Raw genomic sequence first — 15,382 nt, 5'->3', positions numbered from 1 at the left:
ACACAATTAAGATTTTGAGTACACTATCCTCTAGTTAGAACAGCTTTATTAAAGAATCATAAGTTAGAATGACTACGAAATTTTTATTTAACAAGTTAGAGAGTTTGCTTAACTCAGATAGAACACAAATAGAACACAAATCAAAGTTCACAGTCTTTACAAACATTTAAATTGAAGTGTTTAAATATAGAACTTACAAGAGATTCATTTAAAAGTTTTAAATATCTTCAGGCTTACTTATTAGGCAATATTACCAGGAGTATATTCTCTACAAAAAGGTAACATGTTGAACAGAATGAAGCACAAATGCAATGCAAGTACGAACATTTTTTTAAGACTTCTGCATCTGAACAATAAGTAGAATCCTTTCTCGCCAATATTGTTGCTCCGCACAAAAAAATTCATCAAACAATAGCAAAAACTGAATTGGGACATACAGGTAGGTATCATCCCTAATCCGAAATGCCTGGAACCAGAAGCTTTTCGTGTTTTGGAATTTGCGTGTTTTAAATATGACCTACATACCTTGGGCCTGGGACACAAGTTTAGTCTGAATACAAGTTTCATTTTGCATTTCAAGTACACTTTATCAGGACTTGTGTTTCTCTTGATTTGCTTAGGAAACGTGATGTGTCCTGAATGGAAACAGGGAGCTCACTCAAGCTATGTTCAAAACATATGTGGAATGGACAACACAAGCAGGAAGGATTGATTTTACCCTTTATTTTCTATAAGATTACAGATGCTCCCGCACTTCGGGATACAGAGACCAACTACTTGTGGTCTGAACGTAAAAATATAAAAATACTAACTAAAATTTTAAATAAGAGCTAACTTTGAATTAGTTTACAAATGCCTAACGCTAAGACTGGCCTTTTAAATTATTACGTATGTAGTACACAAACTGCCGAAACTACAATACGTTTTAAAATACCAAGAAGACTAAGCCTCTGGCCTTAAAGGCGGACAGCAGCTGATTGGAAACTCGTGCGGAATATAGTGGCAAGGCGGCTTACTTTCCCTCTCTCTCTCTAACTCTTGGCAAAAAGCCACAATTTAAATACTTGGGCGTTAGCAAGTACAATTTACATAAACAAGTTAACACATTTAATTCTGGCCGGAAGGGGAAAATAAGAAGTAAAGTTTTAAAATAAAATAAACGTTAGTAAAACTTAAGATATTTACAACCTTATAAACATATGATGAAGATAATTTTAAGCATTAACCCAAATTATTAAAACCAAAAAATTTAACGATTTTTGGCATGAAATAAAGTATGAGAACGTTTTGAAACACCAGAAAGCAAAATGTTATTGTCTCGCCAGCTCATGTGAAGTGTTTATCTGTGTTCAGCATCATTATCCTTCCTTGACTCTAGTAAGCAATTACGTATTCATACGTAATAACTTATCAATAACATTTCGTGCTTGCGGAATTTTGAATTATGTATGCTCAACGTATACACCCTGTCATTATAGCACGAAGAAGACTAGCGAAAGTGCTATAAAATAATAGCTTCAGATATAGAAGCAGTTAAAGCAGTTTGACAAATTACAACTTCTGGGGATTATAGGTGGTTTAATTCATTTTGCTTTCACACTACATATTAGAGTTAATTCAGAACTGGATTTTATTTTATATCAACGCAAACTGACTATTTAATCAATTATGTAAAAGAAGAATCCCTCAGTTCTCTAAGCATATTTTGCTTTATCAAAAAAGGAAATCTTTCTTTAAGCTTGATAAATTCGGGTCAGTTTAAGAAAAGGTTAATATAAATAAAAAGAGAATAAATTTGCATTTCTTCCTTACTTAAACCTTCCTTGTGAGTAGATGCACCATGCTGTGATTTTATGGTCTAAATCCTCAATGAATTACCCATTCATTCTCGTCTTTCATTATTCTCCTTGAAAACTACTGCTGCGCTATAGGATTGAAATTTAGCGCCTGGAAACTCCGCACAAATTGAAGGGCACATCAATTAAAGTGCTCTAGTTCTAACTTTATTGAACATAGAATGGCTTACTTTAGTGCTTGCGATCTGCGCTTTGTAAAAGTTCCGACCGTGCTTCTCTGCGCAGAACTGGTCTGTTTCACATAGCAGAAGCTGTAGTAGGTCCAAGGCAAATGATTATTGGGAAAATTCCCAGAGGGTTTTCTAGCGATGAGATCAATCGTTAGAGATGGAACTGAACATTTATGTATCCAGAATTTGTATTATACAAAATTTATTTGTTTACAACGGTTTACAACCGTGCTGTATCTTATGTAATCTCTATGTAGGCTTAAGCATTTCACATCACTGGATGAAAGATCACGAGGCGATATTTAAATTGATCTAAATTGCGATCTGTCTATAATATATTTTTCAATATATTAATTCTCTGCATTAGTTAAGAAAGAAAAATGAACTAGCATGCTTATTTGTCTGAAAGTTGAAAAAATCTTATAATTAAGAAACGTTTGCGTTAGAATGGTTTACACGAATTGATTTTTAATCTTAATCCTAAGCCACTGATAAATTAATTAATCACTTATTATTTTATAAACAATTATAATAGACAGGTTTTTTTTTTAATTTATAGACCGGATGAAATGGATTTCATTTGTGGCTTTTCTATTATAATGTCCTTTAGTCCATTGTAACGTTTATTCGTCTACAACATGGAGCAACTTGAACAGTAAACATCAAAATTATCTGCTAAACTAGAATTTACGAACTAAAAACACAAATTTCTGCAAAGAAATTCATTGTAAGTACTTATGTATAAACTCAATGAAAATCATAAGAGAAAGAAAGCAACTATGTATTACTTTTTTTCTTTATCTTCACAAGGGGTATCTGAATATAAATTATTTGGTTTTGTTTGAAACTAAATCAAATGCAGTTTTATGCACTTAAATTTGCATGTTGTAAACAGAAGTTTCATCTTCTGACTATTTTATCAATTGGATTAACTGAATTAGGGCAACCCGCGCAACCCCTATCTGCTTGAGTATAAGGATGCCTTCGTGGTGGTCTTTTTAAGAGAAAGTGGCCCGTGTTCGCTTTACCCACTGGGAAAACCACGAAACTATCATGAAGCTATCCTATTTGCCGGGATCTGGACGCAGGTTGAACTACCAGTAGTCAGCTATTTTACCGCCGGTAAACGGATTATTTAATCAGAAAGAGTTGTTAAATAGAGTAAGAAAAGTGTTTCAATTATATTAATTTATTTACATTTAACTTTTTACAACGTAAAGCCAAGTTTTCATAAAAAATTAACTGGCATTTCCTACTTTTGGATAACTTACATTTTAAAACTGAAATATTGAAGTCAAATTCCTGAATTTGATATCCTATTTCAATGGATTTCAATCATTTAGTTCCAAATACACTCTGTTCGTAATTGAAATTTACAGTCTGAAATAATTTTATAATCAATTTTAGCAGAACTTGCTATTCTGTACTAAACTTTTAGATGTCGTTATGAAGTACTTATTAAATAAATCTAAATGATCGACAGTGCTTCAACACTGTGTCGACGTACTTTCAAGCAGTTAATCGTAAAGTTAGAATATCAGTAGAAAACTATTCACTGATGACATTACAGTAGAATCCTTTGTACCAAGGGATAGGATATTTGAATACAGAAATTCCATTTTCGTGAATCCTGAAAAAACAGTCACGATTTGAAAAACTGGAAACTTTGCTCCTTTTTCTTCATTCTATTCTTTCAAATCTTAATCTAAATCATTCTCAAACTTTGTAATTCACACTTTCAAGATCTGGAAACACTGGTTGGTTTTATTAATACAATAAATAAATAAAAAAGAATTCAAAACATAAAAATATAAAAATAAATTAACCATTTAAAGAAAAAGTCGTGAATTTTGCAATTTTATTGGACCTGGATCACTAACATCATCTCTTGAAGGCCCTAAGGCCATATTTTTAATTTTCTGGACAGGTTATGTTAGGTTGTTTGAATATATCAAAGGGGCATCTATCTAAGAAGAGTGCTTTCGTGAAAAACTTTCCAAGGAAAACTGGCTCGTATTCACATTATACATGGGAAAAACAAAGAAAACTCCCACGCAGTTAAAAATCCAATTTATTCATTCGATGTCAAACTTCGATTTTAGGGGGCTATAAAAATTTAATTTCCTTAGGAAAAGGAGTTCCAGTTTTAGCATTTTAACATATGGAAATTTAAAATCCTTGCCTCTGCATTCATCTTTTCCCCACGGAAAATGCACTTTCTAAAAATCTGCATTGAAAAAAGTTGACTCATAGCTATTTTTAGCATCGTTTACATACAGTCCCTCAGAGAATTTTGATCATATGAGAATGAACTTTAAGAAATTAGGAAATGCCTGTAGTTTTGTCTTCCCTTTTTATTTTCAGATCATTACGGCCCGTTATGCTACCAGGGCATTTATCATATACGCAGTCTGGAAATTCGCTAGGCCTCAAAGTGCTCTTTCAGAGTTCCGTAAAATCTTTATTTTTCAGATTTTAACTCGGATTTTCAGATTTAATCTTAATTCATTTCAGATTTTCACATTTAATCTTAATCAATTGGTGATGTAAAGTTACTTCTTAAAAATTTATACAACCTCTTTTTATTTTTAATAATATCTTCAGAAGATTCAATTCCTGTGATTCGTGATATATCTAAATGATAATTACTGGTATTTGAATATTACATTAATTAATAGCACATTATCGTAATAATAATTCGTGTTAAATTTTTATTAAAAAGTGCTCTTTGTCAAAACTTATTACAGTTTGAGTGTTTATCTGAATCGGAACCATGGTTCTACGTCTAGTCATTTAAGATATCTTTAACGTTGCAGTAATTTGGAAACACTATGAATGATACTCACGTTAACATCTAACTGTTCAGAGGTACACATTTTTACTCTTAGAACTATTCTTAGTTGCCTTGAACTAAAAAGCATCAGCTTTGTATAATAAACTTTAATGCTATTCTAAAACATAAAATTCTTTAAGAGAAAAATTGCCTGCAGCGCAGTGCGGCTAAGAACGCTATTCTACTGAAACATAAACATGAACAACTGTTGGCATTCACACAAACTTTATAGTAAAATAAAGCACGTTGCCAGTAACAAGATTATTGCAAAAATCATAACATAAAATTAAGCAGTGAGGAAATAAAATATACAAAGAAAAAAAGAAATGCAAATATTAAATATGCATCCAACAATTGTATATATATCAATTGTATAATAAATGGTGTACTACTGAAATAAATGACAAAGGGTATTTTCTTCTTACTTATGACAGTCAATTCTCAATGCTGTGAAAAGAGGCTTTTAAGTGATTTTGCTCCATATAAATTAGCGAATTTTTTATATCCGCAACTGTTTTACTAGAAATGGCTAATAAATCATTTCGGATAAAATCCGTAGAAAATCATTTTACCCGATTTTCGATTATCCGAAATAGCAGAGTTCCACATTGTCTCGGATGTTCTAATATATGAACAAATACAGTAGAATCGTGGTTAACGTTACTGAATTGGCGACGGAATAACCAACCAGGAATGTCTAATAACAAAGAGATACCGAAGTTAGATTGTGAAACGAGACTGGTTGATAAAAAATGACGTTTTATTAGAAACAATGAGCAACAAAAGACAAGCAGATTTAATTACTATAAACTAAAGTTGATACAAGCTTCTATATTTTTGTGTTCACAATGTCAAAATTATTTCGTTGGAAAACCAAGATAATTTTATTACCATTATTTATTATTATATTATTTATCAATGCATTTTATAAACATTATATCCGGCAGAAAAATATGTGTAAATAGGGCTTAATTTCCATTATTAGAAGTACCGGAGGCCTATAAAAGGTCATTAGAAAAAGTAAAAAAATTAAATAAATAAGATAGTGACTAATAAACTAAAATTAAATGCAAATCAATAATTAAAAAATTAATAAATTAAATTAATAACCGTTAGCAAATAAATTAAAATAACCGGAGTTCTTATTTGAAACTCTGGCTGGAATTAAATTTTTACCCAAAATTTGAGATGCACCGGAGTCAGGCTTTAATCCTTGAGTGGTAAATATTAAAGTTATATTATTTAATTACGGTAAAGCCTCGAGGGTTCTGCCAAAGGAAAGGGCTGCCTTCGCGAGAACTTTCTAAGGGAAACTGGCTCGTATACACATTGCACATGGGGGGAAATCCACGAAAACACCCATGCAGCCAGGCCGTTCGCGGGATTCGAACCGCGGACCGAACTACCAGTGTTCAGCGACTTCACCGCTGGTGAGCCGGTAAATATTAAAAAATGGTTAAGTATGTACTTTGTGGAGTTAAACATGTTGTTTAAGTAAAACGTTAGTTAACGTATTTCGTTTTCGAGCATTGTCACCAATGGACCGAGTAGATAAGACCGCTGAATACTGGTAAATTAGACCTGGGTTCAAAATCCTGGCAAACGGACTGGCTACATGGTGTGCGTTTTCCCAAATGTAATGTCATGCCAGCCTCAGAGGCGGTGGAGTAGAATTTGGGGCTGGAAATATTTTTAAAATTTTAACGCACACAATAGGCAGCATAATTTAGGGGAGGAGAAATTTTTAGAATTTCGGAAAGCATTGGGTAGCAGAATTTAGGGCCCGCAGAGATTGCACGGGGCAGCAAAATGCCTAATGTCGGTTCTGTGTAAGGCGAAGTAAAGTTTTCCTTAGAAAGTACTCCACAAAGACTCTTTAAGCCTGATATCCCCAGTATGCTTTGCCATAATCTAAAATTCCAAACCTTAGTTGCAGCTACGCTGCAAGCATAAAACCTTCACCGTTATTAACCTCTGTTGGATGTTTCACACATATTAAATTAGTAATAATAATTAATGCATCCCATTGTCCTATTATGTTTAGTATGTCACTTTTCTAATATGAATTTTATTTTCATGGTGTGTTTTTAGGACAAGAAGATAAAGGAAGAAGGGTTTTTAAAAGAATAAAATTAGAAGTATTTCAAGGAGGAATTAAATGATATATGAACAGGATAAAATTTCGCATTCCTATGTACAGACATCTTTAGGGTGACTTCCTTTCGTAAGAAACAGCCTTGGCCTACAGACCAAAGTTATACATGTATAAAACGACAAATATTCAAATTTATATGTAGCAGATATAGATGTGAGTGAGTAAAGATTTGCACTCTGTCCACAAGGCGCTCTTCTAAATTACCGGGAAAAGGTCGGCATCGTCGAAATCTCCTGCATTTTCAGGAGACATTTTCACGTATAATGATTAGCATGTAAAGTGCTATCACTATTTTATCACACCGTTTTCTGGGAAATATTGCTAATAACCAAGCGACCATGAAAATTCTGGTAAAACTCCGAAAGTCATATCATGCGATATTTCTACTTAGCATATCGAGAATAGTTCGTTGAAACATAAAAGGCAGCTGGTGCATTTTACATGTCGTAATTCAGAGACATCTGCGTATCCCGCTATGGAAATAGAGAGCAATTTTATGTAATCCAGTAACAGAAAATAAGCTGAACTTTCAGCTGTGTTCTGCGAGATCCCGACTGCATGAGGAATAATAAACGGTATAAATTAATTTCCTATATATTTATCAATACAGCAGTTACCTGATTTTAAGAGAAATAATAAATGGTTTATTTTAATTCTCTGTGCGTTTTATCTATATATATTTTCCTGAACACTTGAGGAATAATAAATTAAGTATTTTATTTCCTACCTGATTTATCTCTATATGTATATTCTTGTACGCGTGTACATAAACTGCGAAATAATGGTATTTTAGGGCGAAATTTATCAATTAAAGAAAGCTAACTGAAAGCACTTTTTGTCATAAATCATTCAACAGACTTTCCTGTATGCTTACATCGTTTCAACCATTTATAAGTGCGGTGTCTGTAATGTTATAAGAAGATATATAGAAAGGTTATAATGTACTTCATTATTAAGTACGAAAAAATGCTTTGTTTGTAATGAATTATTATTTTGCTTGCAAAATTTAGACAATTAAACTTGTGGACTGAAGTAACCAAAGTTACTTCTAAAATTTAGGAAAAGTTTATGCATTTTCTAAGGCAAGGACAAGAGAAACTTAAAGGCGAAGTTTGACCTTAGTTTGGAGACGATCTTTGTTAAGCATTTCGAAAAAGTTTCGAATGTAGATCTATCTCCTTTCATGAAATGTCAGCTTTGAGAGAGTATTGCTGACTGATAAATGGAGAAACATCTAAATTAGTCTCTCAAAACAGATCGAGAGTGATGCCTCGAGATTGTGATTTCTTTTATTTAAAAATGGCACCAAGCTGAGGTATAATTTCACGTAGTTTTCTACAGCATTTATTGTTACAAAGCTGGAGAAGATAATGTTGCAGATTTCTTGTTACGCATTTATTTATTAGTTCAAGGACAAATTTTTCCTCTCATTACATATATCTTCATTTTTAGTTCCTTCGAGTTGCAAAATATTTTTAAGCATCTTTTACCTGTCCTTCCAATAATACTGTGAGCCAATAAAAGCACTTATTTATTCACTAAACTTTAAGTTTCACTGATTGAATTCAATCTATAAAACTCAGAGAATTTCCCCATTTACTGAAATTAAAAATCTGATGTGAGAGAATCTTTACAAGCATTTTACTTGTTTATATCAAACATTCTTCAGTCTTCTGATAAAACAGTTCTGACCTTTATCTTCAATCCAAATCTTTCATTTTCATCGTAATCCAAAAGAAACAGGAAATAACAACTTTCATCAAAAGCAAAGGCGTCACAAAAGAGATATAAACCTTAAAACAGTGAAGTGAAGTAAGAGTGTAAGAAATATGTTTTCATACACATTCTTATTTCGATAAAGAATTTTAATGATATCTTATTTAGCTGTTTTATGACATTCTCGGTTTAAGCGCGCTCATCATGAAACAAGGACCGTAAAAAATACTAAGCTCGACAGAACTAAAGACGAAATAATCATAGAAACTCCTTATATCTCACTGCATTTATCTGGGAATCTGCAAGTGAATATAGAGCTCTAAAGATTCAGTTTTACAGTAGCAACAAGACATTGTGCTTATGTTACTGAATATGCATTATGATGCTTTAAACAGTTCATCAAACATTTTAACAGTGTCGTTAAGTTTGATTTAAATTCAGTATTTTTGCCGACAAAGCATTCGTTGGGAATTGTAATTGCACCCATGAATTAATCAACCGTCTTGAATGCCGAGAAGGCTGCTTAGACTGTACTACAAGGGATGACCGATACTGTGCTCGCTAAGAAGGGAAAATAAAACTCACGCATAAGCAAAGCTAAGGCTTGCATGGGAATCGAACCCAGAGATAGTGATTCTTATTTTTATTAACTAATGTATCGTCCGGGGTGTCTTAAATTGAGCATGAAAAGTAAGCAAAACCCTTCGAAAAGAAGCACTGTTATTGTAAAGTAATCTCCCAAAAGATGGCTGAATGAAATACATTTTTTATGATTATGATAAAGAATAAAAGTTTAATGATCAAATGAAGATAAACCAACGATTGCTACAGAGAACCGTATATGCATATAATGAAGACACCTAGACATACGCATTTCCAGTTAAATAAGAAATTCATCATTTATAAGGTTTTTTTGGGGGGAAGGGGAGATTGTATGTGTGTGTTTCCCATTACGAATACCGTAAATTAAAGTATGAGTTATCTCAATTATGAAAGCTAAAGTAAAGAATAATTTGCACAAGCTGCTTTCTTTTGAACTTATTCTTGTAACCCATAAAACGGCAGTAAATATGCATTTGCTATACTTCTTATTCAAGCATGGTATTATAAGCGTCACAGTCACACCATCGTTTACATTTAAGATCATTTTATTTAAATTTACACTCACTTTAATGTGCAGTTTGGTTCTTGTTGAAGCAATTGCAGCAAAATTACTTAAACTTGCATGTCATTAAATTTTGTCTGTACTGAAATAGCTTGGTAATAAAATTAAAGCTTATGTTCAAATGTAATTTTCAGTTTGTAGAAATTAAAATGCATTAAGTTAATTAAATTCGGGTTACTTATTTAGCCTATCTTCAGCTAGTTTATTGAGGTTCCGAATCAAGTAGAATTTATATATAAGAAAATTAATTATTTTGTAGCAGTTCGCAATATTTGCGCATTGAATAGATTTACATGCATACTTCATTTCGAAATTCTGTTAATTCCTTTCGTAGTCCAGAAAAATTTTTGTCTCTACTTACCCCCTAACGCATTGACGAATACCTAAAAGCATTGAAGAGTTAGAGACATCGATGACCCACAGTGGCTATCTGTTACCAGATGTTCAGTAACTCAGTTTGAAATATTTTAAAGTAAACTGTATTGAAAATATTTCAGATACGACCACTGTGAAATTTATCTACTTTCGATCTCACTTTTATTAATTATACACGATAATGAAAAGCAAGGGAAAAAATGGTTTGCGATATCAGTTTCAGCATACGAAGTTTGTGTAATCAGCGCAGGTGCTCGATTATTGTGACGCTCTTGAAATTTTCATAATAACTTATTATATCTTTGCATTTCCTAGAAATCGATGCGTTGCAATAAAGTGCTGAAATAAGTCATAATTATACTTCTGAGAAGAAGACAATTAGAATTCATTTCGGATTGTAACATCCATGTACAGTGGGTACAAAAAGTATTTGCACACATACATTTTTGTTCACAATTTATAAGAAAATGCATTAATAAATACAAAAATTGGCATTTAAAAAATAGAATAAGCCTATTCATTTAAATTAATTACAAAAAATACAATAATATTAATAAAAAACATTTTTTGCAATAATATTAAAATAGCTTATGTCAAAAAAAGTATTTGCACACTCAACTCAACTCTAGCAAATTTGCATTTTATGCTATTATTTGACAGTCATCCCGCAGTAAATAATATATGTAAGACGACTATAAAAGGAGGTGTTGTCGAAACGTTATCAGTTGATTGCCGATTCAAATTGTAATGGCACCTAAGAAATCTGAATTGTCGATTTCATTGCGAGAAAATTTTTTTTTCTCTACGTGAAAATGGCCTAAGTTATCAAGAAATAGGTAAAAAAGTAAATGTTTGCTTCTCTACTATTTGGTATGTTATAAAGAAAGAGGATCTACATCAAATAACTTGCGCTCTGGACGCCCAAAGAAACTTTCACTGCGAATGAAGCGAAAAATCATAAGAGAAGCATCAAAAAATCCATTTGTTAGTGCAATTACTTTAGCCAATGATGTCGCTTCAACATCTGGAGTTCAAATCTGTGCCCAAAGTGTTCGAAATGTCCTGCACGATGCACACATTTATGGGAGATCACCAAGGAAAAAAACCTCTCCTAACTGAACGAAACAGACTGAAGAGACTTGAATTCGCTAAGGAATATATCAATAAGCCAATCGATTTCTGGAAAAATGTCATATTCTCCGACGAGAGTGAGTTCAATATCTTTAAATCAGATGGCAGAAAATTAGTTTGGAGAAAACCTTGTGCTGCTTTTCATACCAAAAATGTGTTACCTACAGTTAAACATGGAGGAGGTTCTGTTATGATTTGGGGGTGCATGGCTAGCAAAGGAATTGGTAATTTGTGTTTCATTGATGGGAATATGACAGCTCGAACCTATATTGATGTGTTGCAAGATAACTTGCCACAAAATGCAATAAAATTGGGTATCAGTAATTCGTACTATTTTCAGCAAGACAATGATCCCAAGCACACTGCCGGTATAACTCGTATGTGGTTGCTTTATAATGTACCAAGGAAACTTGCCGCTCCACCACAATCACCAGACTTAAATCCTTTGGAAAATCTGTGGAATTCTTTGGATTTAAAAATAAGAAAAAGGAAGATTTCAAGAAAATCTGCCCTTATTGAAGGGTGACCTAATACTGAGCTTACTGTTACAGAAAATTTAATTAAATCAATGCCAGCAAGATTACAAGCAGTAATAGATGCTAAAGGCATGCATACTAAATATTAGTTATTTTAAATTTATATATTTTATTTCTTTTGTATTCATGCAGGTGTGCAAATACTTTTTTGATACGAGATATTTTAATTTTGTTACAAAAAAGCATTGTTATTTATATTATTGTAATTTTTCTGTTTGTTTTGGATGATTAAACTTATTCTGATTTGGCAATACCAATTTTTTTATTTCTTAATGCTTCTTTTTATGAATTGCAAACAAAAATGTAGGTGTGCAAATACTTTTTTTACCCACTGTATTTCTTCCGAAAACAAACGTTTCTGTAATCAGGTCGAATGCAAAGTAGACTTGCTGTTAAGAAATTGGTTAATTAAAATATTCTTATTTGTCATCAAAAAGGAAAATTGCGGCTTTGCAATGAAGGTTTGTCAATTTCCTGAGCATTTCGAATGAACTCGTGAATTAATTAGGAACTTCTGAATAAATTTCCGAATTCTTTATCCGAAAATATAGGTCAAATTTGAAACATACGATTTCATACTTTCTGCATTGTTTGTCTTCAGTAGAATGCAATTTGTCAATAGATATCCTATATTAGAATGTTAATTCACTTTAGATCTCAGAAGACAAAAACTCATTAGCCATATATATCTCTGTAAAACTTTTACATAATTTCGAGATCACATTTCTTAGCGTTTAAAAGGCTAGCGATAATTTTCAAATTTATACTTAACTAAATTACGTTGAATAGAAAGAGTACAAGAATACTTTAAAAAGAGGATTTGCTTACTGTATGACATAGTTAAAATATGTTCATCAAAATATTAGGTATCTTGTATCCATAAGTTGCGTAAATTAGTTGATAATCTGCATAAATTAATTGAAATACTTAATTATGTTTTTGGAAATTCATCCCGCTGTTTCGAAGTACCATAAACAATAAATTTCCTATTTATAAACTATATTATTGAAAATTCAGCATTGTCTTATACTTTCGAAATATTAAACTTATATTGAACAGAAGTCAAGGTACATCGAGTATTGAATTTTTCTGTTCACATCCTTAACATTTTACCGCAGAAGTACTTTATGAGTGAATGAAATAAATTTTGCTACAGGAAAAGGTACCCCCTTTCCCAAAAAGCATCTCTTCTTGCAATAAAATCTAAAGCACTGTGATATCTTATGAGCAAAAGTAATTTTCATACATAATAACCAGCAATACAACTTTACGTGTAACAATTTGGCACAGTGCCTCTCAGTGAATAACAGCAATAGTCCAGAATCTTCAGGAACAGAAAGTACTCCTATGCCCCACGTCTGGTCTAAAGTATTTATCACAATGTTTTGTGCCTTTTCTATATGAAATTAATGCCAAATTAAGTATCACTAATTAATGCCAAATTAAGTATGATTAATAAATTTACATTCTTTTATTCTTTGTTGAATTATTAAATTCCAAGTCAGCATACCTCTGTTCTATTCACAGTTCGTTTCAGTAGCTGATTAAAAGGTAAGATTTAAACGCGAAATGGAACTGTTGAAATTTATTAAACTATTATATGCCTATTTTTCTAAAATTTAAGGTAATTGCGCACATAAGTAAGTTTATGAAGCATAAATCATATGGAAATCTGAATTAGTGAATATTTCAAATGCAACAGAAGTTTCAATGCATTACACACGATTTGCCGAAGCGGTCATATTGTTTATTTTAGTCATAAGACCTTCGTGCATATTTAAACTTTGATTAACATTTTACTGTTTAAGTTTGGAATATTTTGTATCTAAATGCTTGGAAGTATGACTAATACTTCCTTAATTAAATGCTTTTCTGTTCGAAAGGATTACTCATCGTTGTAGAAACTAAATAGCAAGATAAGCGAACCCTGAAAATATTGATCTGTGACGCCATATCGATCTCGTCATATGAGCTTTTTTTAACTCTTTTTAATGGCAGCGAATTAAAAGGGGCTTCCGAAGTACAATAAAGGGCGGGTGAAACTCGCATCTCCTTCGTAAAAGCAAAATAAAGGCTGTCAAATTTAATAATATAGCAAATAAGTAAATGTGCATTTTTTTTTTTAATTAGTCGAAGAAAAGAAATTTCCAAATGCCTTAAAGATTTAAAAAATAATAATTTGCCAATAACGTGAAAGATGCATTAATAATTTAAAAGCATCCATCTGACAATTCACAAATAATTGTTTTATTTACAGCCTGAGTAAGGCTTATAAAGCCTGAATTTTGAATTTTAACACACTTAACTTTCAAAACAATTGACTGCAATTCGTAAGAATGAAGTCAAGAACTGTTAATATCAGCATACGTTTTTAGACATAAAGTATAGGTCTTATTAAGTGATGTCATATTATAATATACGAAAATCAAATTCTCTCCACATTTTAATCCAAAATTGCCTATAAATCTTATATACTTTATTTTAGAATATGCTTGTAAACAGAGACACTGAATAACTTACCTGACCGTGAAAGCTGACGCATCAAAAAGAGGGCTTTCGTTCAGTGGGTCAGTAGGATTATAGGGGATTCGTCGCCCTGGCAACTATACCACAACAATGTCTAGTTACCTAGATATGCAGTGGGAGGTAGTGAGATTGGGTCTCGGAATCGTCTACGCGCAGACCCCACCTTCGTGAACGGGGACCTTCGTGACCCTCCCTCCGTTATAAACACAATCGTCCATGGAAGAGTTCCACCCGGAAACTGCCATTTTTCAACCACCTGTGTTTGTCCATAAAGGGTTGTCAAGGTCAGTCTATCCAATGAAAAAGCGGGAAACCCAGAGGGGGAGCAGGAATACAAACCTTGATTGGTTAGACCTGGTCTTCGGTGATGCAGCAATCAAGGGAAAGGGGCGTGGGATACTCAATTCGTTCAGGGGGGTTAAAAATCAGGGGTTGGCAATGATACGGCTGGCTGGTGCTCCCAGGTAAGTTGCGTCGAGGGTGGGGTGGAACCGTTGATTCCAGGAAACTTAGGACATTAATGATCACGTCTGAAAAAATGTCTGAGAGTCAGTTTTGCCTCGAGGGAACATTGTGCTGCTTGTGCCAAAAAATGGGACATTCACTCTGGGCAATTAGAAAGAGGGTTATTTTTTCTGCGGTCAATTGTACTGATAGTAATGCCTCATTGGGAGGAAGTCAGAAAATGATGTCAATTCCCCTGGATGAAATCTGTTAATCACGGGTTCTTTGTTGACTTCTTCCGTTTTCTTCATTTCAGTTTCGGGAAGTGTTTCCGAGACTCACGTTATTTGTGAGACGAAATGTTTCAACTGATAAGTGATAAAAGAGAGAAAAAGCAAGTCTTGATTGAAACTTAGCAATGGAATTAACAAATATTCATTACATTTAATTCAGGTTTAAAAAATGATCTGAAATG

At 32.7% G+C, this 15,382-nt stretch overlaps 2 long non-coding RNA genes across 2 annotated transcripts in view; one reads left to right on the top strand and one right to left on the bottom strand.

Annotated features, from left to right (window-relative positions):
• LOC118187550 (uncharacterized) overlaps window positions 1–9,988 on the top strand; it is a 37,413-nt gene extending 27,425 nt beyond the window's left edge. The window contains exon 3 of the long non-coding RNA XR_004757971.2: window positions 6,951–9,988. This is a non-coding gene — a long non-coding RNA (uncharacterized LOC118187550). The remainder of the gene's footprint in view (window positions 1–6,950) is intronic.
• Window positions 1–14,881, bottom strand: part of LOC146992903 (uncharacterized) — a 52,922-nt gene extending 38,041 nt beyond the window's left edge. The window contains exon 1 of the long non-coding RNA XR_015038899.1: window positions 14,458–14,881. This is a non-coding gene — a long non-coding RNA (uncharacterized LOC146992903). The remainder of the gene's footprint in view (window positions 1–14,457) is intronic.
• Between the last annotated feature and the right edge of the window lie 501 nt (window positions 14,882–15,382).

The sequence above is a fragment of the Stegodyphus dumicola genome, chromosome X2, assembly GCF_044657685.1.
Source record: "Stegodyphus dumicola isolate Sdum_Otavi_A_Nest chromosome X2, ASM4465768v1".
Lineage (NCBI taxonomy): Eukaryota > Metazoa > Arthropoda > Arachnida > Araneae > Eresidae > Stegodyphus > Stegodyphus dumicola.
Note: the sequence above shows the minus strand (reverse complement) of the source record. Positions and strands in the feature narration are given on the sequence as shown.